The 27667-nt window shown below is 42.6% G+C and overlaps 1 protein-coding gene across 1 annotated transcript in view; it reads right to left on the minus strand.

Annotated features, from left to right (window-relative positions):
* The window catches only part of LOC126522289 (uncharacterized), a 140225-nt gene extending 112831 nt beyond the window's left edge, over nucleotides 1–27394 (minus strand). The window contains exons 1-2 of the mRNA XM_055066324.2: nucleotides 27102–27394; nucleotides 9562–9755 (exon numbers count right to left, since the gene is read on the minus strand). The gene's annotated coding sequence lies outside the window, so the exon portion shown is untranslated. The remainder of the gene's footprint in view (nucleotides 1–9561; nucleotides 9756–27101) is intronic.
* Between the last annotated feature and the right edge of the window lie 273 nt (nucleotides 27395–27667).

Below are 27667 nucleotides of genomic sequence, written 5' to 3' on the forward strand. Positions count from 1 at the left end.
ATATGCATGTTGTTAAATGTTTGTAGTGACATAATTTTTGTTCATCCTATTCTTTCTCCTAATCATTCCAATATTAATCAAGTGGCGTTTCTTTTCACCTTTAATTATGCATCGTCAAGTGTACGCAATTTTCACTTTTATTTATGTATTGCCAAGTGTATGTAATGTGGTGGTGTGTACTATGTGCATTGCTTTTACTTGCCATTATCCAGTTCCTTGTTCCTCTATTGAAAATTCTCTTGAATTGATTAATTACTGTACTTAACATTTATATGTAATGTTTCTGCATACTGTTGATTGTGCAACTCACTGCCACCATGTAAGACTAAGGGCACCTCAAGCTGCCTCACTGTAGATTTTATCTTAGCCCCCGGCATTGTACATTTAGCAATGGAAACAAATAAAGAAACGAAGAAACTATGACACAACAATGCAAAGCTAGGAAAAGAACAATGACAACAAGTAACGAAAAATATATACATTAAGAGAACGAGCGTTATAAAGACTCTGTATTCTTTGGACGGTCATGAGCTATGAGAGACAGGAACATAGAAAGGTCTTGTGTGATCTTGTGTGGAATATGAAACGTGATACAACTGAGGAGTTCAGAGTAGATGCGAATACTGTGAAGGACTCAGAAAAGAAGTAGAAGATTAGCGAAATTGTGTCAGCAACGAATTAAGGGCAATGACGATAATCCAACAATGCTAGTACAAGGCCCACGTTGCATGTTAGCAAAGCAATGATGATATATGTTTAGAAACCTTTTCTGGTCCCAATCTATAATGTCGCTGTTGGATCTAGAAAAGCCATTTCAGACTATCAACCTATCGACTTGACGACGGAATGTTGTGTACAATTTGTGAAACGGTGTAGGAGACTTGAATTCCGTCGATAGTCGGTGAACAGAGCCCACAGAGCACATACCCTGCATTGCAATGCATTTAGTACGAGCAAAAAAAGTGTACGGTTGTATCAAAAAGTACACCAAGAGCATTGATCTCACAGACCCTACACAGTGATACAGAATCTACAGAATAAGAAATGCCTGCTGTTTTCTGAATGAAAGTCATAACACAGATATTAGTAACAAAAACAAAACAGGTCAGATTGCAGGATAATGACAGTCATCAACTTCCTTAAAGGGACACTAAAGGCGAATACTAAGTTGGCATGGACTGTTTACGTACCATTCCAGAAACATCGCAATGCTTGTTTCGTGCCAAGAAAAGACGTAATTTATAATAAAATTGCATCTGAAGGGTCCGAATACCTTTTCGAAATTCAAATCTCCCACTACCCAACCGGGGGAGCGGTGATGTTGCATACGCCATCACCACCCTTTGCTGCCGTCGGTGAGTAAAACAGCACTGTGGTGCCGAGCCAAGAAAGAGCGGTGGATTCGCCACTGCAGCTGCTTTTTGGTCAAGTGGCATGGACCATTCGTTCATCCCACGACATCACCTGGAAGTCGAATTTTCTGCTACTTGCAATTTGTGAGAGTTTCACGTGCCAGCAAAAGCAGCGCAGCACTATGGGATCAGGAAAGTAGCGAAACTTGAAAGCGTGGGCGGCGCAGAGTCGAGTAAAAACAAAACCTTTCAACCACCTGCGTCATCAACGGTAATTTCAATGAGTTCATTTTTCTAAATATGAAATAGAACTGGACAAGTAGGAATTTAATTCATATTGTAATACAATACAAGGATGCTTTTTGCAATGAGTACTTGAGTACTAGTGACAGAATTTAACTGAGGAGTGCTTTCGTCATCGGGCAAGTGCTTGAATGTCTAGGGAGAGTCTTTAATCATGTCCTGCATTTACCTCAAATTCTCAATTAGTAAGGCTCTGTTCGCAATAATATTGATGCCTTAGAGATTCTCGAGCACTTATCTATCACTTTAGCTTGACTTGGTATTTGCCTTTAGTGCCCCTTTAAGCATCTCAATGTCATCGGCATATAGAAGGAAAAAAATTCTGAATAGCTGAAGAAGGATCATTAACAAAAATTTTAAAAAGGAGTCACCTTAATACTGACCATTGAGGGATGCAGCTAGTTGCCATGTACAATGAAAATATTTCACCATTGGCATTAACATAACATGATTTATCAAGAAGATAACTGTGCAAGAAAATTACCACTGATGAGTAAACACCAAAGTGTGTAAGCTACTCCAGAAGCAGTGAGTGGCTGACTGCATCAAGAGCTTTGCTCAGATCACAGTAAATGGTTCCAATTTGCGCCCTGTAAAGTACTGGCACGGAGATCTGCACCATAAAACTTGAGATTTGTAATAATGAAGCAGCCAGTGAAAATCCACGCTGATTCGGAATCAATGAGTTCTTCACAGTAGAAAACAATATGTTGAGAAAAGAAAGCTCAAAAATCTTAGACGTGGCACAGAGAGGAGAAATCTGGCAACAATTAGAGACATCGGTTTCACAGCCAAGCTTAAATAAGGGAGAAATACAAGACATTTTCCATGTCTGAGGGATATTGGAAGTAACCAAAGAGTTATTAAATATAGATGTCAATATTGGGGCAAACATACTGCCACAAGCTTTTAGAATTGCACACAGGATGCCATCTGGGCTGCAAGATAGGAAAGGTTTCAAATGCGTACACCATTTGCGATGAACTTTTCAACCAACAACACAACAGATGTAAGAACCATCATGTATGTGCAGCTGCCTGACACCAGCATTGAAACCTGAAGCGTTCTTACAAAGATGAGAAATGAGCAGCAAAGCATTCGACAACTACTCGGACTTGTAGTACGCTAGAGTCGAGCAAGGCGAAAATACTCACAATGTTTACTACAGCACTGGCAGATGTACTTACCAAAGTCCACCAGCTGGTCAGAGGTACTATTTTCCAAGAGCGCAATACACTAAAACCTTGTCCATATATTTTGGAAACAGGAGAAAAAGCATACTAACTGGGAAAACGTATGATCCAATGTTATTAAAAAATATGGCAATCTATGCAACGCAACGCACTGCGAAAATTTTTGCAGCAGGAGACAGTGGGGTCATGAGACATGTGCACTGAGCCAGTGGGGCATATGTGGCTGAGACGCACATTGTCGTTTTTGCTGCTTCCGCAACCTGACATCTGCAATTCTCAAATCCAACCTGGGCCAGCAGCTTCTTTGAGCGGGGTATTTTGATGAAAAGTTTGGAAAAATTTTGGAAAACGTATGATCCAATGTTATTAAAAAATATGGCAATCTATGCAACGCAACCCACTGTGAAAATTTTTGCAGCAGGAGACAGTGGGGTCATGAGACATGTGCACTGAGCCAGTGGGGCACATGTGGCTGAGACGCACATTGTCGTTTTTGCTGCTTCCGCAACCTGACATCTGCAATTCTCAAATCCAACCTGGGCCAGCAGCTTCTTTGAGCGGGGTATTTTGATGAAAAGTTTGGAAAAATTTTGGAAAACGTATGATCCAATGTTATTAAAAAATATGGCAATCTATGCAACGCAACCCACTGTGAAAATTTTTGCAGCAGGAGACAGTGGGGTCATGAGACATGTGCACTGAGCCAGTGGGGCACATGTGGCTGAGACGCACATTGTCGTTTTTGCTGCTTCCGCAACCTGACATCTGCAATTCTCAAATCCAACCTGGGCCAGCAGCTTCTTTGAGCGGGGTATTTTGATGAAAAGTTTGGAAAAATTTTGGAAAACGTATGATCCAATGTTATTAAAAAATATGGCAATCTATGCAACGCAACGCACTGCGAAAATTTTTGCAGCAGGAGACAGTGGGGTCATGAGACATGTGCACTGAGCCAGTGGGGCACATGTGGCTGAGACGCACATTGTCGTTTTTGCTGCTTCCGCAACCTGACATCTGCAATTCTCAAATCCAACCTGGGCCAGCAGCTTCTTTGAGCGGGGTATTTTGATGAAAAGTTTGGAAAAATTTTGGAAAACGTATGATCCAATGTTATTAAAAAATATGGCAATCTATGCAACGCAACCCACTGTGAAAATTTTTGCAGCAGGAGACAGTGGGGTCATGAGACATGTGCACTGAGCCAGTGGGGCACATGTGGCTGAGACGCACATTGTCGTTTTTGCTGCTTCCGCAACCTGACATCTGCAATTCTCAAATCCAACCTGGGCCAGCAGCTTCTTTGAGCGGGGTATTTTGATGAAAAGTTTGGAAAAATTTTGGAAAACGTATGATCCAATGTTATTAAAAAATATGGCAATCTATGCAACGCAACGCACTGCGAAAATTTTTGCAGCAGGAGACAGTGGGGTCATGAGACATGTGCACTGAGCCAGTGGGGCACATGTGGCTGAGACGCACATTGTCGTTTTTGCTGCTTCCGCAACCTGACATCTGCAATTCTCAAATCCAACCTGGGCCAGCAGCTTCTTTGAGCGGGGTATTTTGATGAAAAGTTTGGAAAAATTTTGGAAAACGTATGATCCAATGTTATTAAAAAATATGGCAATCTATGCAACGCAACCCACTGTGAAAATTTTTGCAGCAGGAGACAGTGGGGTCATGAGACATGTGCACTGAGCCAGTGGGGCACATGTGGCTGAGACGCACATTGTCGTTTTTGCTGCTTCCGCAACCTGACATCTGCAATTCTCAAATCCAACCTGGGCCAGCAGCTTCTTTGAGCGGGGTATTTTGATGAAAAGTTTGGAAAAATTTTGGAAAACGTATGATCCAATGTTATTAAAAAATATGGCAATCTATGCAACGCAACCCACTGTGAAAATTTTTGCAGCAGGAGACAGTGGGGTCATGAGACATGTGCACTGAGCCAGTGGGGCACATGTGGCTGAGACGCACATTGTCGTTTTTGCTGCTTCCGCAACCTGACATCTGCAATTCTCAAATCCAACCTGGGCCAGCAGCTTCTTTGAGCGGGGTATTTTGATGAAAAGTTTGGAAAAATTTTGGAAAACGTATGATCCAATGTTATTAAAAAATATGGCAATCTATGCAACGCAACCCACTGTGAAAATTTTTGCAGCAGGAGACAGTGGGGTCATGAGACATGTGCACTGAGCCAGTGGGGCACATGTGGCTGAGACGCACATTGTCGTTTTTGCTGCTTCCGCAACCTGACATCTGCAATTCTCAAATCCAACCTGGGCCAGCAGCTTCTTTGAGCGGGGTATTTTGATGAAAAGTTTGGAAAAATTTTGGAAAACGTATGATCCAATGTTATTAAAAAATATGGCAATCTATGCAACGCAACCCACTGTGAAAATTTTTGCAGCAGGAGACAGTGGGGTCATGAGACATGTGCACTGAGCCAGTGGGGCACATGTGGCTGAGACGCACATTGTCGTTTTTGCTGCTTCCGCAACCTGACATCTGCAATTCTCAAATCCAACCTGGGCCAGCAGCTTCTTTGAGCGGGGTATTTTGATGAAAAGTTTGGAAAAATTTTGGAAAACGTATGATCCAATGTTATTAAAAAATATGGCAATCTATGCAACGCAACCCACTGTGAAAATTTTTGCAGCAGGAGACAGTGGGGTCATGAGACATGTGCACTGAGCCAGTGGGGCACATGTGGCTGAGACGCACATTGTCGTTTTTGCTGCTTCCGCAACCTGACATCTGCAATTCTCAAATCCAACCTGGGCCAGCAGCTTCTTTGAGCGGGGTATTTTGATGAAAAGTTTGGAAAAATTTTGGAAAACGTATGATCCAATGTTATTAAAAAATATGGCAATCTATGCAACGCAACCCACTGTGAAAATTTTTGCAGCAGGAGACAGTGGGGTCATGAGACATGTGCACTGAGCCAGTGGGGCACATGTGGCTGAGACGCACATTGTCGTTTTTGCTGCTTCCGCAACCTGACATCTGCAATTCTCAAATCCAACCTGGGCCAGCAGCTTCTTTGAGCGGGGTATTTTGATGAAAAGTTTGGAAAAATTTTGGAAAACGTATGATCCAATGTTATTAAAAAATATGGCAATCTATGCAACGCAACCCACTGTGAAAATTTTTGCAGCAGGAGACAGTGGGGTCATGAGACATGTGCACTGAGCCAGTGGGGCACATGTGGCTGAGACGCACATTGTCGTTTTTGCTGCTTCCGCAACCTGACATCTGCAATTCTCAAATCCAACCTGGGCCAGCAGCTTCTTTGAGCGGGGTATTTTGATGAAAAGTTTGGAAAAATTTTGGAAAACGTATGATCCAATGTTATTAAAAAATATGGCAATCTATGCAACGCAACCCACTGTGAAAATTTTTGCAGCAGGAGACAGTGGGGTCATGAGACATGTGCACTGAGCCAGTGGGGCACATGTGGCTGAGACGCACATTGTCGTTTTTGCTGCTTCCGCAACCTGACATCTGCAATTCTCAAATCCAACCTGGGCCAGTAGCTTCTTTGAGCGGGGTATTTTGATGAAAAGTTTTGACGTGCCCACTCGGGGAGAATCGTTGCAGCATGAGGCACTGACACGACATGCTATTGCATAGCCGTACTATTTTAAGATTGCGATGGGAAACCAAAACAAAATCAAGCTAGTGAAGGGTGCCGGAACACGATGCTGCAAGAGCAAGACATGACGGTCCCTTCGTGCCACCTGTAGCAGGGAAAGCCTGATTTATTGCCTATTAAAAGCAGGCACTTCCAACGGCACTACACCACACCTGCTGTCAAACAGATAGATGAAGAAGCCGATCGCAACAGGGTCAGTGGCGATAACTGTGAAAGCAATGCATGACGACCCACGAGGAGGTCTTCCGGTGCCGGGAGAGAAAAGCGAGTGCATTCCAGCATTTCCATATGACATGGGCAAGCAAGTGCTGCAGGGAAGCTGCCGTGGAAGGCACCTACTGCTCTAGATTGTGCGTGCCTCGTGCCTTTTCTTTTAACGTATCATATGATCACAGTTTGGCAATGTACAGAACGAAAGATAGCATTATCCAGGAACAGGTAAAAAATAACTGCAAGTGCATTAGGTAAATTTTAATGTTTACAATCACCGATGCTGGCGCCATGAAATAGTACAAGACTGGATCCTATCAATGAGCTTCTATTGTATATGAGTTGTAATCTCGCTTATAGAGGTTTCTGAAGAGAACCAGAAAAAATGTGGAATTCTTTTCACTCATTAGGCAGAGTACTTGTAGATTTTCAGTGCTTACGTTTTAGGGCAGTTATAAGTTCAGATGAGAACCAGTGGGTAGAACATTTAGGCCTGTACTGGGACATGTATTTGAGCGTGCTGCTCAAAACAAAGATACAAAGATATTACAAAGATATTACAAAATTACTATACAAAGATATTATGCTTTCAATAGAAGCGTTGACCTAATTAAACACAAAAGAAATATTTGGTGGTACATAGAAAGATCCAATTGCCCATTTTCTACAGCCCACTAGGCTAGGCTAGGCTAGGCTAGGCCCGACCGACCGACCGACCGACCGACCGACCGACCGACCGACCGACCGACCGACCGACCGACCGACCGACCGACCGACCGACCGACCGACCGACCGACCGACCGACCGACCGACCGACCGACCGACCGACCGACCGACCGACCGACCGACCGACCGACCGACCGACCGACCGACCGACCGACCGACCGACCGACCGACCGACCGACCGACCGACCGACCGACCGACCGACCGACCGACCGACCGACCGACCGACCGACCGACCGACCGACCGACCGACCGACCGACCGACCGACCGACCGACCGACCGACCGACCGACCGACCGACCGACCGACCGACCGACCGACCGACCGACCGACCGACCGACCGACCGACCGACCGACCGACCGACCGACCGACCGACCGACCGACCGACCGACCGACCGACCGACCGACCGACCGACCGACCGACCGACCGACCGACCGACCGACCGACCGACCGACCGACCGACCGACCGACCGACCGACCGACCGACCGACCGACCGACCGACCGACCGACCGACCGACCGACCGACCGACCGACCGACCGACCGACCGACCGACCGACCGACCGACCGACCGACCGACCGACCGACCGACCGACCGACCGACCGACCGACCGACCGACCGACCGACCGTGACTGACTGGAATGATTAAATCTTGCTGCACATGCTGTTTGCTTTTCTTGGGTTCCTCTGCTAGGCTGCAAGTTTCTGTGCCATAATGTGCATGCTGTTCAAACATGTCAATTGCACACTTTTTTTGTGAGCCTGTTCTGAAGCGGCAGCTGCTTATTTAAATAATGTAGCCAGCGTAGCAAAGACCACACAAAGACCAGAATATGCATTAGTGCATGCATTGATAGTAGCTGTGCCAGAAGGTAGCTGTGCCAGAAGCACTGAGCAGACAAAACAATATGAAAGATGCAATGCTGGATTTTTTTAAAGTGACATTTTCTGCAACTTTGTTTCATTCAGCCAAGGGTTCTTTGAAAATCTGAAGCTGCCAAAGTATTTGGTCTACATAAAATATCCTGTAAGCATGACTCCATCTTCAAGCTAACGCTCGAGCCATGGCATGGACACTGTCACAAATGTAGCAAACCTGTGTGGATTGAAGAGATATTCGTACAGCACACTCATTCACAGGGTATGCACAATATAATTTATGACCTGGTAACACAGCCACTCATTATTTTCTGTCCACCTAAATGCAGAAAAAAAATGTGGTAGCATTTCAGCTGACAGTTATGGCAGAGGTAAACTGAGGTTGGTCAAAATATTTTGTTGCAAGAAAATGACCTATAAAAATACAAGTATCAACAGCACTAAAATTTCATTCTAGGGTTTTATGTCCCAAAACTATAATCTTATTATGAGGCATGCTGTTGTGGGAAGCTCAGGATTAATTTCAACCACCTGGGGTTCTTTAATGTGCACTCAATGCATGGTACACATGCATTTTTGCATTTTGCACTCATCGAAATGCAGCCACTGTGGCCACGATTTGATTCCACGACCTCGTGCTTAGCAGCGCAACACCATAGCCACTAAGCCGCCACAACAAGTAACAGTGCTAAAATTCATGACTTGCATGCTCAACAGAAACTGAAGTTGCTATCAAGCATCGAGCACTCGAAGCCATACCGTCATATCACAAATGAAATATGCTTTCATAATGCCTACATTGGTTTTGGTTAATGTTCCCATTTCAGGTATGGCTATGTGAATATGAGTCTGATGTGTGACCCAGCTTGACAATTATTATTATTATTATTATTAAAGTGTCAGAGAAAGGCTGACAAGTGTCTCCTGATTGGGTCACAATGCCTACCTGCCTGGAAAAAGATGAGAAAGAAAAATGCACACAAAAGAAAGACAAACCAAAAAGAGAAGGAACCAGAAGAGAATAAAAGATGTTCTGCTGAACGGCGTGTCATTAGAGAAGAGCAAGGCATGGAAACAACAGAAAAAATGAACGGCTGCATTTGCCATCACCAACCAAGCATGTAATTAAACCGGCAGTGTTATACGCATTAGAAATCTGGAAAGCAGCATCAGTTGCTTATCGAGAAAGGTGTGAGGTGAAAAGAGCGCAATCCCAGCCACCAGCCAAGCTGGTCCCTCTCACCTGAGTGTGCTCCCCTGAGCGTTTCCCTGCACCCTTAAAGCACAAAGCGGCAGCAGTTGCAGCGTTGAAACTGGTGGCTCAGAGGAGAACTACAGACACCCCCCCAAAGTTCAAGAGGAGACGACCGTCCGCTCTTCTTTGTCCTTGGGGACTCACCGGGTAGCGCCAAGCCCCCCCACTGAACTCGAACACTCCTGTAAATAGAGAAGGAGAGAGAAAGTTATTCATCACATGAACGATAGCATTCAGCTGAAAGCTAAATACTTCGTGGCTTACAACATTCCTGTAATTTGTGGTTCAATTTACAGTTCAGTCCACTCTTAAAGGGAGCACCTTAAAGTTTCAGCATCAATTACACCCAAGATATATGGGTGAGGCTTGTATATTTTTATGCATGTAATTTTGCCTAATGCATCATGTCAGTCAGTCACTTTTTCGTGACATAGACAAAGAACTGTCGAAGCTATAATGCAGTTATTACCAGTTAGGTGTTCCTTGTAAGAGTGGACCATACTGTACATAGGAAACACATGCCAGCACAGAAATGAGCATGATGAACAACATAAGAATTTGCTAAACGACATGCCAACATCAAATTTGTGCTGTAACTGTTGCAAGTGTGCTTGTTCCCTAGGGGGGGAGGCATCAGTGTGGGTGGAATTAACAGAGGAGGGTTAAATCATATTATTTGTTAGTAAAAGGCGGAACGAAAGTGGAACGCCACTGGTGGGAGCCACACCCAAACCACCCTCACGATGAATGCAGTGCTCTGTCGATTGAGCTACGGCGAGAGCTGTCCACTCATCTATTTTCTTGACTATTTAGGGAGTCACACCTACAACCAGGCCCAAGAAGCGTTAACCGGCAACACTTGCAGCCAATCAATGTGAGGCATTTGTTAAATTACAGCTGTCAAATATGTTTATTCATTCCAGTGGTTTGTGTCATTTCTGTGCCTACCCCCTTGCCAAGGACAAACTGAAAGATTATACACACCCCATTAAAGATAGCGCAAAGCATGAAGCACTGGAGTGCCGCCAGTGATGAGCCTTTGCTCTTTACGAGACATGCAACCTGCAGCAGTGCCTGATAAAAGGGGCTTCAACAGGTTGCAGTGCCCCCCGTAAAAAAGCACAGAAATGATAAACATGTAACGATGTGCCAGAGGAGCATGGAAGTAGTAAAGGTTGTCTAACAGCCATGCCCTGCCAGACAGGAGCTCACTACGGCAAATGCTCCGGCATTCTACAAGTCTTCGAAATTTAAACAATAGCAGTACAAGCGCATGGAGTAAATAATTCCACCCAGTCTTGTTCAGTCATCCCCAATACCGGAACTGCTTTAGGAAGGATTTGTAAATGCTATGCTAAACTGAACATCTCCACATAGCTGAAGCGTTCACAAATTCTGTTTTAAGTTGTTCTTTTACGCTTCTTCACACACAGGCAAAACAAACGAGGAAAATATGCTTGCTTTGAAAGCTTTCCCTTATTTTGAAGTTCATATAAAGAAAAAAGCAAGCAATGTAGAAATCGTGGTCACTAATGGTGCAACAATGTGACAGCACCCGAGAAGTGAAAAGTTTGATAACACGAAGACAATGCACAACAGACACATAAAATAGACCACTACTCTGCTGCAATTGATACGATTACACAGTGTTTATGTTAAGCTTGATTATATTACTCATCTTTCATTGAGTACTACAGGGTTAACCCTGTAATACCTAATGTATTACATATGCTATGCTGATTTCGATACCTTGAAAATTATTACTTAAAGGGAAGACACTCCTCGAAACAACTTTAATTACTTGTATTAGAAGTTTCAAAATTCAGTCAAGTATACAGTTTTTTACGCAGATTTCAAATATGGCACTACTCTTTGTGTAGGTGTTATAGTTTTAGAGATATGTGATGCCCAATGGCAAAATATAGTAGTCTTTATGGGCGCTTTCCTATGTAAGAAATTTTCACAAAAAGCATCGTGCTGTAGCTTGTTTAGCTTTTTTCAGATTGGGAAGTGGTGATATCTAGCTAAACAGTGTGTACAATTACTGAAACTATGCAAAAAAAAATTAGAACATCTCAACTAATTTTCTTTCTCAATTCTCTGAAATATAACCATGTACTTTCACAACTTATTGCTTAGAGATATTGCAATTTCAAGTAGATATTAGTACTGTACATATCTTCAAGAGTATGTATGCCAAATTTCGTTAGTATAAGACACATGTAAGTGTACAAGTGTAATGCGAAGGTTGTGGGATCATTCCCCACCTGCGGCAAGTTGTTTTTCATCCACTCTCATTTCCATTATTTATTGTTTCTTTATTTCATTTATTAAGCACAATTTCTCCTATGTCGTCCTTGGTGTCAGTGTTTGCTGGCTTCTTATTGTAAGTGTACAAGGTTATTTTCATGTGATTGTGAAAAAAATTAGTTGAAGTGCCCTAATTTTTTTTTTCACTTGTACATGCTGTTTGAATATATATCAGCACTTTGCTGTCTACAAAGAGCTAAATAGGCTACAGCACAAAGCGTTTTGCGAAAATTTATTACACAATAAAGTGCCCGTAAAACTACTCCATTTTGCCATTGTGTAGGACTTAAGAACTACACAAGCTACACAGAAACTAATGACATATTTGAAATCTGCTTGAAATGCTCTATAAGTGGGTGGATTTTCAAATCTCGAGTACAAATATCAAAGAAACCATTTTTCGAGGAGCGTCTCCCCTTAAGCAAAAGAAACATAACACTTAACCTATACCAAAATCAAGAAAGGAGCTGACAGATGGAATAGCACACTGTGGTATAAAGTTTGTAAACAGGGATAAGGTGCTTCAGAAAGGCTGGCCAACATTTCGATAGGAGGACCTATCTTCGTCAAAGGCGGCCTCGTCATCCTCGGCATGTTAGTATTAAAGGGTTAGTGCAGTGACATCACATGCGGGTGTTGTCACTGGCGGCTGGTTTTAAAGGGAGAGACTTCAGAGGTAACGAGCACTATCGTCCGACGTCTGTGAGCTTCGTTCCCAAGATGAAGGGACAAGAGCGGGAGAGTGAGGAACGCTGGGAGAAAAGAAAAAAAAAGAAAAGCAGAGAAAAGGGGAAAAAAAACAGGGCGACATTAAGACAAAAGAAAAGAGAAAGAACAAGAAAGAGAAAAGATTTAAGAAAGACAGGGGCCTGGGAGCATGTTGGGGAGGCGAGAGGTTAGGAAGCATTCAGGGGTGTCGTTGGCGGCATGTTCTTGTGGCATTAGGAGAGCCGGTCACGCGGTCAGTGCGCGAGTAACACAAAAGACAAAAAAAAAGAAAAAAACATGAGTTGAAAGAGTGACTTGAGTAGCATAGCAGCAATACGTTGAGTAATTTTGAAGTATTTAAGATGGCGACGTGAAGTCTGTGGTGCAATGTATGGGGTGATTGAAAGGCAGCGGCATGGTCTTTCAAGGGGCATTGCCCCAACCTACGTCGAGCGACTGGGGTGCAGTGGTTGCTGAGAAAGACGATTTTTCCTTCCCCATGTGTTTAGATAGGAGGCCCCGGAGCTAAAGCGTCCTCTTAAGCTCACTTCAGCACATCTTATGGCACCCACGGCAGTAGCCCAGTGGCTGTGACACAGCATTGCTTAACTCGAGGTCGCAGGTTCGATCCTGGTCACCACAGCGGCCACATTCCGATGGGGTCGGAATGCAAAAACGCCCGGGAACTGTGCATTGGGCGCATGTTGAAGAGCCCCAGGCAGTCAAAATTAACCAGAGCCACACCCCACTACGGCGTGCTTCATAATCAGGTCATGGATTTTGGCATGTAAGACCACAGAAATTATTTTTAGCTTATCTTATGCAGTTCGAAGAGTATTCCAATCTGGAGCTTTCCAAATCTCTACAAATAAACAAACATGCAATATCTTTTTCTTGCGACATATGTGCAGTTTCTATTTCTAGATAAGTGCTTACAGAGAAGCGACAACAACAAAAGGGTAAACAAAAATCCTACAGGTCTGCCAGGGTTCCAACAATGGCCCTGACACCCCCCTTGCACAAAAAGTGTGCAAACCCGGAACTGATAAGCTGAAAGATTGTGTACGTGATGGATTGCACGCACACTCAGACTGGGTTTCCCCTCAAAAGGAAGGAAAACACTTTGTATCTCAGTCATTCCTCTGCACTGACTACAACTATCAGAAGATATCTGGTATAAAGAAACATGATATCAAGGTAGGTACTACGAAGGAAAATTAAAAGGGATCATTAAATTAGTCTAAACTGGGAGATTACACTTTCAAAGCTCTCAGCACACTTTGGTGCAAGGAGGTGGCTTACAGATATAGAATGTAAAGGCGAAGATTTTATTTTTTTAGTGCAGCACCCAATAGCAGTAGCAACAATGATATCAAGGTGATGTAATGAACCCCACACCATTTTCATATGGCAGTGTCCTTTCACTGTGTTTGGTGTTAAAGGAGTACCGACAAGTCATCTCAAAATTATTTTCTTGCTATAAATAGAAACCCATGTCCCCTAAAGCACCCTTGCAAAGGATAAGAGCACCCTAAATAATTTACCATATTACTTTTTCTACAAGCTAGGTTTATTTTTGCTACCTAGACAGCCCCACTACAAATTGGCTTACATAATTCTAGCAATTGCAGCCATGCAGCCACATGCGAGTGGAGGCAGAAGAGGCGCCGGCAGCACCCTTCTTTTTTTTTATTAGCAACATTATCATCTTAGTTTATGAGCAACGTAATTTCTTTTTTAATCTTATTTTTATGCAGTGTTAGCTGACTTTTCTCTGTGTCATGACATCACGATAATATTGAATACACAGGGTATGTATTCAACAAGGAGGCATGCTAATGCTATACATTTCAATGGGACTGTAATTAAAAATTATGCAAAGAAAGGACACGTAATGTGTCTCTTCTTGTGTTTAGAAAACATTTATATATTACAAGCACAATATTACAAGCCAAGAACAAGCAAGTGCGGTTAAATAATACAAATACACTGAAGCAAGGAAAGTGAAAGTACAACATTTTATAGCACAGCTTACAATAAATGATGTAAAGGTAAAGGTAAAGAATCAACTACAATGCATGATTCCAGTTTGAGATTTGGTTCAGCAAGGTAAAAAGACATCTGCTGTTGACCACTTGAATTTAGCAAAGTGAGCTTTGCTAAATCAGGTTTAACTTATCTTTTTTAATTACTATGAAATTTCACATTTCTTGTTTGTTTTGCTCTTTTTTTTTACCATACTCGGACATCCTCTTTGACACAGGCAAAAGTCGTCGCATGCATGAAAAATAAAACGTGCATATTAAGTGAGCATGTGAATTGCAATTGCTCAACAGTTTACTGATAAAAATACAACGGTGCACTATCACTGAAGTCCACTGCATAACAAAACTCAAAGATCCCTCATTAGCACAGTATCAGTTTTGCTAACTGACAAAGAAATTGTGTTTCTATCAGAAAACCTTTGACCCATGAGCATTCTGCAGGCTAACTTATAGCTATCTGTTGACTGTTATGTGCTTGTTCTAATACTTTTTATTATGTATTTAGCAACGCTTATCTGTATATATGTAAGTCCGTCCATCGTAAGATAATGCAGTTGTTATCAAGCACAGCATCTCCTCTTTTCTGCATGCCTTTTCTATGTCCATATCCTCAGCGCTGCCTTGTTTTAAAACGTTTTGAAAAAAAATTTTCTTGCGAAGAAACATCCATTTAGCCACACTGAGCCATAGCCAAATCATATGACAGTGCATTTTGTACTTGCCCCAGCTATCCACTTTGGCTTATATTAGTCCATACCCCAGTTTCATTTGATGCAAATTGGAATTAATTCTTGCAAAATGCAATTCTGCAAAATGATGCAGAATTGATTCAGGAATAAATGTATAGCTTATAAAAAAAGAGAGAGAGAGAATGTTTCATTTTTATTCGTGTAATAGCTGCATTCTGACAAAAAAATTCTGCAAAAGAGAGGCAAAAGAAAAGCAGAAAGTACAACACATGGCCATATGGTTAATTGCTTAGAAGCTCTGGCAGAAACTGATTGCAGAATCTCTCAATCCTGAGGCCAGCGTTCAACAGAGTGAGTGATAGGCCTATACGCTACATTATGCACTTAGATGAGCTACTGCTGCTAGCTAGAAAAGTACGCAGGCGTGCATCGGAGGTTGAGCAGGTGTCAGCAGCATTTTCTTTTCCTTTTTTTTTTTTTTTGCCACAAAGTTCTGTGCATTCCAGATGCCACGCTGAATCACCGTGCACTGCATTATGATATATTAAAATAGCTTCCCTACTCGTGCAGCTTCAGCTTTTAAAGCTATCTGAACCTACTCTACGCACTCAACAGCAGCAGTTATGGAATAGCTGCACCTTAAGCTGTAACCAAAAATTGAAAAAAAAATATATATATATATTTTTTTTTATTGTTCTTTTAGTGTGTGTCACATCCGGAGAAACTCATGACATGAAATAAAGTGCAACCTTCTAGTGAGAGCAAGAAATTAAAGACCATGTGTTCTAATGGTCAAAGCTAATGTGTTCAGCCATATTCAGTCATACAGCTGTGCATTCTGTAGTTGACAACATAACGCTGAATAATCTGTTCTATATTTATTCTCGAAGAGGAAAATGGGTTGTCTCTTCGTGCAAACAAAAACAGAATGAAATGTTACAATGTCTGAGCTTTTAGTCGTGAAATACCTAAAACCTGACTTTTTGTACAAAATCTCTAAAAGCTCTGGCTATTATGCAAATTTATATGCGAGTCTGGCAGCTTTCCATGGTTGAAGGCCATACACGCAATATTCTTAACAGACTGTTGTGGTGCACAGAAGAGGTAAAAAGGTGCGCAGGTAACATTGGCCAGGCAGCAATATATAACAAATGCATTTTTGTATTTCGTCGCCATCAAAATGCGGCTGCCGCCACTGGAATCGCACCCACAACCTTGAGCTCGGCAGCGCAGTGCCATAGCCACTAAGCTAACACAGTGAGTATGATCTACATTCTATGCTAAAGGAGCCAAGAGACTGAACTCTGAAAGATTCCAAAACTTTTCCTGGTGTCAAAGCAGTCCAAAACAAAAAAATTACTCTGAGGTTTGTTGCAGAACTCTGATGTATTGACAGTGGTGTTAAGGTACAAAATTGAAAAAACTGACACTTTGACCTTCCTTTTCTCTTCTACTAAGCAACCTATAAACGTGAAATTAACCTAAGTAGAATTCTGAAACAACACCATAAAGTTCGTCCAATGACTTTGATTTCATTATTTTATCCAGGTATGCCACTCAACAGTGGCGTGACTTGTTGACAGCAGTGTTTCACACCCGTAATAAAGTTATCTTTCTTTTTCCCCAGAACAACAACCGAACTGAACAGCCTCAGTAATATTGTAGTTATAGAAAATATTCTGATCGCCTCTCGACTCAACTGCTTTCTTTTACCTTGTAAGTTGCATTAATAACTGTGTATTCCTAATTAACAACGGCACAACAGGGACGGAGGAAGATGCAGGAATGACAGAAACATGGTGCTGGCTTTCAACTGACAATTTTATTCGAGTTGTGGCCCTTTTTTATACCTAACGCGCTACTGCAATGCGCATGTGTCTAAGGGTTATTTGTCATCGTCTTTTCATGGCATACTTTTCACGGCATGCTCATCACTGTACACAGAGGAGAAACGAGAAAAAGAAAAAAGAAAGTTATAGAACTCGTTTTTTCTTTCTTTTTCTTGTGTTGCTCATTCACAAGGGCAATGCACATGTCTTGTACAGTAACATGTCAGCTATGAAATAGGGCAGCAACATAAATAAAAATCAAATTGATTTTCATGTGTTCATGCATTTGTTCTTCAACCCTGGTCATTGCTCAGTTGTTGATTATGAACCACTACCAACTTGAACTGTTCACCATTCTCCTGAATCTCCTGTAGTCTTCACTAAATTAGGTTGCTTGAATATGTTGCTATCTGCAACCTGCACATATGTCTCACTCCTGCACTGCATACAGTTTCATTGATATCTTTATTTCTTTTTCTGATTTATTTTGCCTGTTACTTCTTAACTAGCATTTCTTTCCATGTTCCTGCCAAAGCTAGTGTTTTCTATTTATACAGTATCTCATGCTACTAATATACCCTTAGTAACAAGATTTGCAGTGTTTAAAATTTAATAGACAGGAAGCGCACATGCAAGTGATTACGTTGCATATCCTAATAGATGCATTGGCTATGTTCTCAATAATCAGCTGAGATATTTAGGAATAATAACACCAATAGCCAAATTTTACTATCCTTTAAACAACAATGCATATCATCATCAGCAGCAGCAGCAGCAGCCTATTTTACGTCCACTGCAGAACAAAGGCCTCTCCCTGTGATCTCCAATTACCCCTGTCCAGCGCCAACCAATTCCAACTAGCACCCGCAAATTTCCTAATTTCATCGCACCACCTAGACTTCTGCCGTCCTCTACTGAGCTTCCCTTGTCTTGGCACCCATTCTGTAACCCTAACGGGTCCACTGGTTATCTAATCTGCGCAACACATGACCTGCACAGCGCCATTTTTTTTTTTGCTCTTAATGTCTATTAGAATGTCGTCTATACCCATTTGCTCTCTGATCCAAACTGCTCTCTTTCTGTCTCTTAAAGTTATGCTTAGCATTCTTCGTTCCATGGCTCTTTGCACGATCCTTAACTTGTTCTAAAGCTTCTTTGTCAGTCTCCAAGTCTCTGCCCCATCTGTCAGCACCGGTAAAATTCACTGATTGTATAGTTTCCTTTTCAATGATAACGGTAAGCTTCCAGTCAAGAGCTCACAATGTCTGCCGTATGCGATCCAACCCATTTTTATTCTGTGAATTTCCTTCTCATGATCAGGGTTCCCTGTGATTAGTTGACCTAGGTAAACATACTCCTTCACATACTCTAGAGGCTGACTTGCGATCCTGAATTCTTGTTCCCTTGCCCGGTTATTCATCATTATCTTTGTCTTCTGCGTACTAATATTCAATCCCATTCTTACATTCTCCCTGTTAAGGTCCTCAATCATTTGTTGTAACTCGTCTGCATTGTTGCTGAATAGAACAATGTCATCAGCAAACCGAAGGTTGCTTTGGTATTCGCCGTACATCCTTACTCATAGACCTTCCCAGTTTAATAGCTTGAATACTTCTTTTAAGCACGCAGTGAATAGCATTGAAAAGATTGTGTCTCCCTGTCTGACCCCTTTCTTTATAGGTATCTTCCTACTTTTCTTGTGTAGAATTAAGGTGGCTATGGAGTCTCTGTAGATATTTTCCAGGGTATTTACGTAAGCGGTATGTACTCCTTGATTGCGCAATGCCTCTATGACTGCTGGTATCTCTACTGAATCAAACTCTTTTTCGTAATCTATGAAAGCCATATAGAGAGGTTTATTGTACTCTGCGGATTTCTTGATAACCTGGTTAATGACATGGATGTTATCCATTGTAGAGTAACCTTTCCTGAAGCTCCCTTGGTTGACTAAATTCCAGTGTTGTCCTTATTCTATAGGAGGTTATTTTGGTAAATATTTTATATAATACTGTGAGTAAGCTAATGGGCCTACAATTTTTCAGTTCTTTAACATCTCCCTTTTTGTGGATTAGTATAATGTTTGCATTCTTCCAGTTTTCTGGGACCCTTGCAGTTGATAGACACTTCGTATAGAGAGCTGCCAGTTTTCCTAGCATTATATCTCCTCCATCTTTGATTAAATCAACAGTTATTCCATCCTCTCCTGCCGCTTTCCCCTGTTTTGAGCCTTGCAAGGCCCTTCTGACCTCATCTCTAGCTATAGGAGGAGTTTCTGTATACTGTTCATTATTGTTTCAAATAGAGTACTCCTGAGTCCTCTGGGTACTGTACCGGTCAGTATAGAATTCTTCTGCTGCTTTTAATATACCTTCGAGATTGCTGATGATATTACCCTGCTTATCTTTCAGTGCATACATCTTGGTTTGTCCTATGCCAAGTTTCCTTCTCACTGATTTCATGCTGCATCCATTTTTTACTGTTTCCTCAGTCTTTCTCGCATTACAATTTCGAATATATCTTATTTTCTCATTGTTGATCAGTTTTGACAGTTCCACAAATTCTATCTGATCTCTTGAGTTGGACACTTTCATTCTTTGTTGTTTCTTTATTAGGTCCTTTGTTACTTGGGAGACCTTACCTACTGATTGCCTTGGTGCCTTACCTCTCACTTCAATTGCTGCTTCTGAAGCCAACCTAGTCGCAGTTTCATTCATTGCCTCTATGTCATCTTCAACTCTCTGTTCTAAGGCTGCATACTTGTTTGCAAGTACCAGCCTAAGTTTGTCTGCTTTTACCCTTGCTGCCTCTAAGCTGACCTGTTTTTTCTTGACCAATTTTACTCTTTCTTTGTTCAAATTGAGGTGAATCCTAGCCCTCAGTAACCTATGATCACTGCGTTTTACCCTACTTATCACTCCTACATTCTGCACTATGCTGGAACTGGCAGAAAGTATGAAATTAATTTCATTTATTGTTTCACCATTAGGGCTTTCCCAGGTCCACTTTTTCTGTTGCTACGTTTCCTGAGAAAGGTGTTCATTATTCTCAGCTTATTCCTTTCTGTGAATTCTATCAGTATCTCTCCTCTAGCGTTTCTAGGATCGATGCCGTAGTTGCCAATTGCCTGTTCACCAGTCTGCTTTTTCCACACTTTTGCGTTCACTCAGTACTACTAAGTCACTCATTACTACTGTATACCGAGTTTGCACTTTTCTCATTGCTAATTCAACAATGCATAATGTGATATACAATAAAGCAACAATCTACTCGTTCTACCAATTGTATACACCTATACATATATCTGGCAATAATTATAACAATCAGTAAGTAAAATGTCTTCAAAAATTCCATACCTAGTAATGGGTGTATGCAAGAGCACCAAGCTTCTGGTATTATAACCACACAATGGAATAAGTTTTAATCATGACATTCAGTTCATTCACAGCGATACATTCAGTATAGGCTGCTGTGAACTCTGAAAGGAATCCTGGAATTTTTACTTTTGTTAAATTTCAGCAGCTTCAAATATGCTCCCGAGTTCTGTGAGTACTAATCTGATTGTGTGTGTGCTTTTTCCTTTTTCTTTTTTTTATGCACCCCAACCATCTCTCTGAACTGGCAACAACTATTTGCCTTATTATATTTAAGAACTGTAAGATTCGTATCGCAATTCCACTGCCGACCTTTGAGCAGTGGCGTTGGTCTCTGTATTTGCATTTCCTCTTAACAGCCAACGTTAATGTAGTCTGCCAGCAGCTGTACTCTCGAGGCTGACACTGACTGATGTGACACAAATGTCATTACCGATGTCAGCTGCATCAATGAAACCCAGCTGGAATCAACTTTATGCACAAAAAGAAAACGCAGGGAGGGAATTAGGCAGGGACTACAAAAAATGGCTGTAGATAAAAGACAGTCTTCAGTTGGCCAAAAACGAATAAGCTTTTACACATTATCTGTCAAGGCTCAGCATTCTGTTATTGATTTGAACAGTAAGCAAAGACAGGGGAAGAATAGGAAAGTGCCCATAGAAGCCTTTTGTGCCCCTACCTCAAACACTCTTAAGCTGCTGTGTCACTGTCACTTCTTTTATCCGCACATGTCTTGGCACAATATAGCCTAGGCTGCCGTTTTGCCAATTACCTTCACTCTCACCCACACATACATGTGCACACATTTCTTCTTGAATCTCATCTGTTGTGCTGCCTTTTGTTGTAATGAAATACCAACTTTCCCAGCAACAGATCCTACTGCTGAACACATGCTACTTTTCTGGACTTTTGAAAACAACAGGTAGTTGTCAGGGAGTGATCACTGTGGAAGTGCTACTCACTGAGAGAGCTTGATTTCCCAAGGCACATGAGCATAAAAAGAGAGATGAGCTAACTTTACAGCCACCAACATAAAGATGCAAATTTTTCTAAATTTGTGCTGATCTTGTCTCAATACTGCTGTCATCTTCATTGGTGAATTTTGTTTCCTTAAGGCTGCACTGGGCCGGTATAACGTAAAACTATTCCAATCTGTTTTTTTTTTCCAAATCCGCCATTAGCCCTCCATGATAGGTCAAAATGGCTCGTACTCTGCCCATACGGGTGTGGCAACCGCCCGTATGGGCTGGAAACGAACCATTGTGACCAATAAGGGAGGGTTAATGGCCGATTTGGAATAAAAAACAGACACATTACAGGGCCCCTGTTTACATTCACCCTAATAAGCAAGCAATCAAATGGTTTGGTGGTGCAAGGGTGCACGGCCTACCAGGAAATGAAACAGCAAAGAATCAGCAGCTGTGTGTGTGCTAAACTACTTGCAGCAACATTTTCGCATTTCCTTGATGCAGCGATGTTTACACAATGTAGTGTCTGAAAGCAGTGATTAGCATTTGTTGAAATCGCAAATGCTTCCACTGTGCACTGCAACAGTACTCTTCAAAAGTGCTCAATGTGAAGACAATGCCAATGGGAACTGTGTCTGACAAGTGCTGTCTTTAAACAAACTCTCTTTCGATGGACTGGCCCGTCAGTCTGTGCCAACAACCGCATGTCAAAGTGGCAAACTGATATCACGGTGACAGTGTTCTCGGGTGGACGAAACTCTCAAAATGCAAACTAGAAAAGACTTCGAGGCAGTGAGGCTAGCATGCTCACGCATGCGCACGTGTCAAACAATGAACTCAATAGCTTCCTGGCAGGGGCCTTCAAAATGGGGACGGCAACAGCGACGATCCCGTGCCTAAATCTCTTGGGTGCCTAGTGACGCATGCCGAGACACGCTTAAAAACTACGCATGACCGAACTAGGTGGTGACTCACTGCTTCGTGTGAAGTAATCCCACTCTTCAAACTTCTACGTATGCATCTCTCATTGTCTTATCACTCAGGGTGATAAACCATTTATGACCTTCCAGATTTCTTCCAGGAACAGCTAGGCAGCAACAAACAGAAAGAAAGGCAGGTTCCTCACTGCCTTCTAAAGGATAGATGTTGAGAGCTTGAACAGTGGAACATAAATTACAAAACACAGCAATTTCTATAAGCTTCAAAAAAACTAGTTTAAAAAGAATAAACTGAAAGAAACAAAGCTGCTGAGGCTGAATTCCTACTGGCTGTGGGCATAAAATAAGAAAAAAAGATGCATCTGTAAAAACAAATCTCAAATGCTGAGTTAGTAGTGTCTGTTGTCTTACTTTCGTATACCTTTACATGATTTCCATCTGCTTGCAAACAAGGATGCAGTGAGGTAATTAAAATAGACAATTTCAAGATTGCACAATCTGCAGCCTACACAAGTAAGGTCAGTCTTTCATTTGAAAATCGTGGAAGAAAGAAGGAACAAGTGTTCCTTTACATGCATAAATGCAACTATTAATGTGAATGTTTAAGACATGTGCTAAGGTGCTGCAGAAAAGATTTAAGCTCACGCGATTTATTTACTCTACTGCAGACCAAATGTAAAACGCATACTACTGTGTATAATATGACATTAAACAAGCTAAAATGCATGAAAGAAAAAGTGCATTAGTCTTTAAGAATATTACAGACAAAAACAAAAAAGAAGAAGCATTGCAGGCATGTAAATGCGCCTAAGAGACAAGGATGAAAGAAAGGACAAGACAAATGAATCACATACTTTCAACTGATTTATTTACACACCTGCACTGTTAAGCCGAATCGTTCAATCTAGCAAGTTTTGCCTTGAATGCAGTCAACACCATTATGTTATCACGCAATGGAAAGCAAGAAATCCTTATTGTATGTACAAAAATTATATTTAACTGGTCTCCACATCAAGAGAATGAACCTCAATACAGTAAGTGAATTCACCGCAAGCCAACAAAAATAATAAACATTGCCATCAGGGTGGTTGATATAGTTTTATAGCTTTTGTTACCTCAAATTCTAGAAATGCATCAACAGAGTGCTTGTAACTGTCACACTGTTGTCTCCGTATGGGCACATCTTGATTCTTTGCTACCGAAAGCTATGCAGCACAAATAGACCAATCTTGCCACATTCATTATGCGTGCACTCCTGTAATGCCAGTGCTATTAAGCCTGTAGTCTTTGCTGCTTTCCTACTATGCTTGCATTCAAGGCAAACTTGCAAGAAATGCTAAGGAAAATTCCATTGTGATATTTTGAAGCAAACATTAGTTAGACATGAGAGGATACACCTTCTCAATCAGCACTGCTCCTTTCGTAGAGTATTTTACAGAGAAGCTGTTAAGGGCTACTTTCACCACTATCATGTCCGCATGCAGAAAGAAATCCAGAAGATAGTGCAATGCCGGGTTGACCCGCGGCGGAGGTGATGCAGGCGTTAAGCACTCTCTATACGTGGGCCGATCCCAAAGATAGTACAAGGCCAGGCCAACCTGCGGCGAAGGTGCAGTTCGCCATTAAAGGGCCCACATACACAGCTTCGTTGGTCATCCTTCCTCACAGAGTGGAAGGGCACATAGTTTTTTCATCTTGACTTCCCTGCTGGAGGACTATGCAACTTTGTCATGATTAAAAAAAAAATACGCGCTTTTTACCATAGTTTTTCTTCAGCCAGGTAATAGATACAACTGCTGGCATTCTTTGTGGTAACAGTGGTGTAGTGTAACTTGTGAGAATGATCTGTTGAAGAGACATTATAAAAATCAGAGGCCTCAATTTCAAAAAGTCCTTAATGTCATAAACCTCAAACTAAATCCTTATCTTTCCTTGTTATATTTCTTGCGATGGCTCAGTGGGTATGGCATACTGTTTAGCACGAGGTCGTGGTTTCAACTGCTATCCTTAGCAGCCCCATTTTGATGGGGGTAGAATGCAATAAAGCTTGGGTACCAAGCTTTGGGTTGCCTGTCCAAAAACTCCCAAGTGGCCAAAAGTACTGCCGGATGCTCCGCCACGCTACTCACAGCCCTATGTTATCTCGGGTTAACCGCTCTCAATCTTAACAGCGAGACAACTTCCGGCTAAAATGGGATCAGCGAATTGTGGCACTTATTTTTTTTACTCCTCCTCTTTCATGTGTACTGCACTTGTTCAAATAATTGTTTATTTTATTTTTTAGCAGGAGACAAGTTCACAACAGCGAACCCTGCGACTCATTCAGCAACTAGAGGCACCCTCTTTCTTTTATCTTCCCATCTAAAGCGCTCTCAACGGCTTGTTGCTCTCATTTATGTGTATGCCAGTGCGCTGGCCGGCCAAGCACAATCGGTCTCAACTGCAGCAGCACACGTCTTGGCAACTGCACCCCCCCTTACCCAACACTGAGCTGTCGTGGAACGTCCCCTCAGCCATGAGATATACATAGAAATGCCGCTGTCACGCTTGTGTTTTGAGCCACGTGTTGTGGAATGAGTACTTGCACAAGGCATGTGTGGCTGCCATAAAGGTGAGCCGCTTTCTGGCTTCAGACAGGGTGCACTGCGGGGGCAAAGTGCATGCTCTGTGTCTTGCGATCAAGTAGACAATTTGCTTGGAACTACTAAACTTGCTGTTATGTGCAACACGTTATGCATGCCACAAAACATCGCTTGAAAGGAAACTACACTGTAATAGAAAGTCAGTATTGCATGAAGCTTCTAGTCATATCATTTATGGTCAGATCTCCATCATCCCGTAGATGCTGCTTGTACTCTACCTGTTTTGTATTTTGTACCATTGAACAATTTCTTTTTTAACAGTATGGTGACCCACAGCTCCTCTCCACATCTTACAAAATTACACGACTGTGCAGTGTTTGTCTCTTTATATGCTGTCACGAAGCATTCTGCACCCCTTGAACTACCACCATGAGAAAATACTCTGCACATGTCAGACACGTTTGCCAAAATACAGTAAAAAAGTGCAGTTCAATCTGTTCATGTTCCAATTTATGTTAATAGCACATGAGCAAATCCCACCGGCTAGCCTTAAAGGCTCTGTGAAGAGCTCTGCCGGCAAGAAAAAAGTCCCATAAAGACAAGCAAAAAGAATGACATAGAGAGTAATAACAATAATGTAAGACAATTGTTTTGAAGGTGTGTCAGTCTGGGTCAACCACTAGGTATTTCTTATGAAGCTTGACAGTTTGCACCTCTTAAATAGAGCATTAAGACAGTCACACGTCCCAGAATATCTTCCAAAATACCTGAAGAGAAAAATGGTTTACAGGAAGATGGCGACAAAGCGATCAAGCTAATGTTTTGACAAGGTGAATGTCTTCGCCAGGGACACAAGTCAATTATTCCAAAACCCTGATAACCTCGTCTGCTTCTTTCTGCATTTTTCCTAGACTAAAGATTGCATAGTCATCTCCTCAATGGTTACAAAAAACAATGCCTCCTGATTGATGGACTTCACCGGTCACGAGGTAATGCCAGGAATGTCTTCAAGCATATAAGTTATCTTGCACACCCTTGTAAGGTTCTTAACACAAAAGGGTGTAGCTACATGTCATTTCATTAACACAGCTTTGTCGACAAGCGTATAAATTCATGTTATAGTACCAACACAAAGCCCCCCCGCCACAGCGCCTGGGTGAACATAGTCTGTTCCGCACCATGTTTCTTTTCTTTTTCTTCCGGCGCTAAAATCGTCTTGCCAGCTCCGACATCCAGTCGGGCGAGGTGTTTTGCATGCCCCAAATATGGTCAAAGACCATGCGTCTCGATGAATAAGGGTCTCGATGCACAGGCGAAGCAGCGACGAGGCGGCAGTGCAGCCAGCGACTCGCAAATCAAGACAGAGCGGTTCAGCACGTAACGAGTTACGTAGCACGGTGGAAACTGAAGAAAAATAAATAAATATTAGCGACCGCAATGACCTGTTCGCGGTGACGTACGCACGCTCCAGGGACGTCACAGCAGCCCGGGGGTTGCCGAAGCGGTCGCGGCACTTCAGATGGCAAGCAAGCCCGGTGCAGTCAATCGACGTGCTACCCAAAATATTTCGAAGCAGATATATATCCATGCACGACGGCGTGACAACGGGTCAGCCGCGTTTACGGATGACCGACCTTCGCGACGCAGCAGGCCGCACAGGGAAGGGACGAGGCCAGTGAAGCGAAAGAGCGTGCGAATTTTTCTTCTCCGCTACCGCTAAGGCCATAACTAATGAAGTTGCCAACTGTGTACCGTACATACTGCACGGCGGCGAAAGGAACATTTAAATAACGGACGCATCTGGAACCGCGCCCGCCGCCAAAAAATAGCCCACGGCGCTCGTTCAAGCTGCATCCGGGTGAAGCGAATGTTTATTTGTACGAGCGATGGCATAGTGATCTTGAAAGGGTGAGCTAGGTCAACACAAACCACACCGCAACGCCCCGCCGAGGCGTTCCGCACACCTCCGCTCGACAGGGTTTCCTGCTAAAGTGTGGTCATTTAGTAGGAGAAATGAGCGCTGCCACGGCCATAAGCTCAACGAGGAAAGAGAAAATGAGCGCACGGACAACTTCGCGCGTCACATACCTTGCCGTTTTCGCGAGTGGCACACGGTGGTAACGCGAACAAGAAGCACTCGTAGCTAAACCAGCGGCGTCCCTGGGCACCGTCCGAAAGTAACGACATTTATCCCGGCAAGCGGTTCACTCGTGGCGATGGGTCTCACATCCGTTACAGGCACACACACGCACTCTGTCGAAGCGTCGACGATCCTTGAACGCCGCAAACCACATACACTTTCACAAACTCGTCCCAAGCGGCACAGTGGGCACAGGCCGATTACGCACACGCCACTCTGAGAACTGCGAACCGCCGCTGAGCATTGTTAATTTCCCTATGTAAACCCAAAAAATCCCTAGCCGTCGTATTTTACCTTTGGTATTCCTTGTTTGCTTTTGTTTCTACACTCAGATATTTTAGTGGACGTCCACAATTTTTGAACATAAGTTTGCTTTGACACGACTTGCAAAAAAGCTAAAGAATAGACATTTATAACGTCACGTGGGCAGGCAATCAAGGGCATGGCCTAGGCGCCCTAGGGATTGGCGCCCCTTGCAAATGTGTGCGAAACACGTACATTTCCTAGTGTACCA

Source organism: Dermacentor andersoni, chromosome 6 (assembly GCF_023375885.2).
Source record: "Dermacentor andersoni chromosome 6, qqDerAnde1_hic_scaffold, whole genome shotgun sequence".
NCBI classification, from domain to species: domain Eukaryota; kingdom Metazoa; phylum Arthropoda; class Arachnida; order Ixodida; family Ixodidae; genus Dermacentor; species Dermacentor andersoni.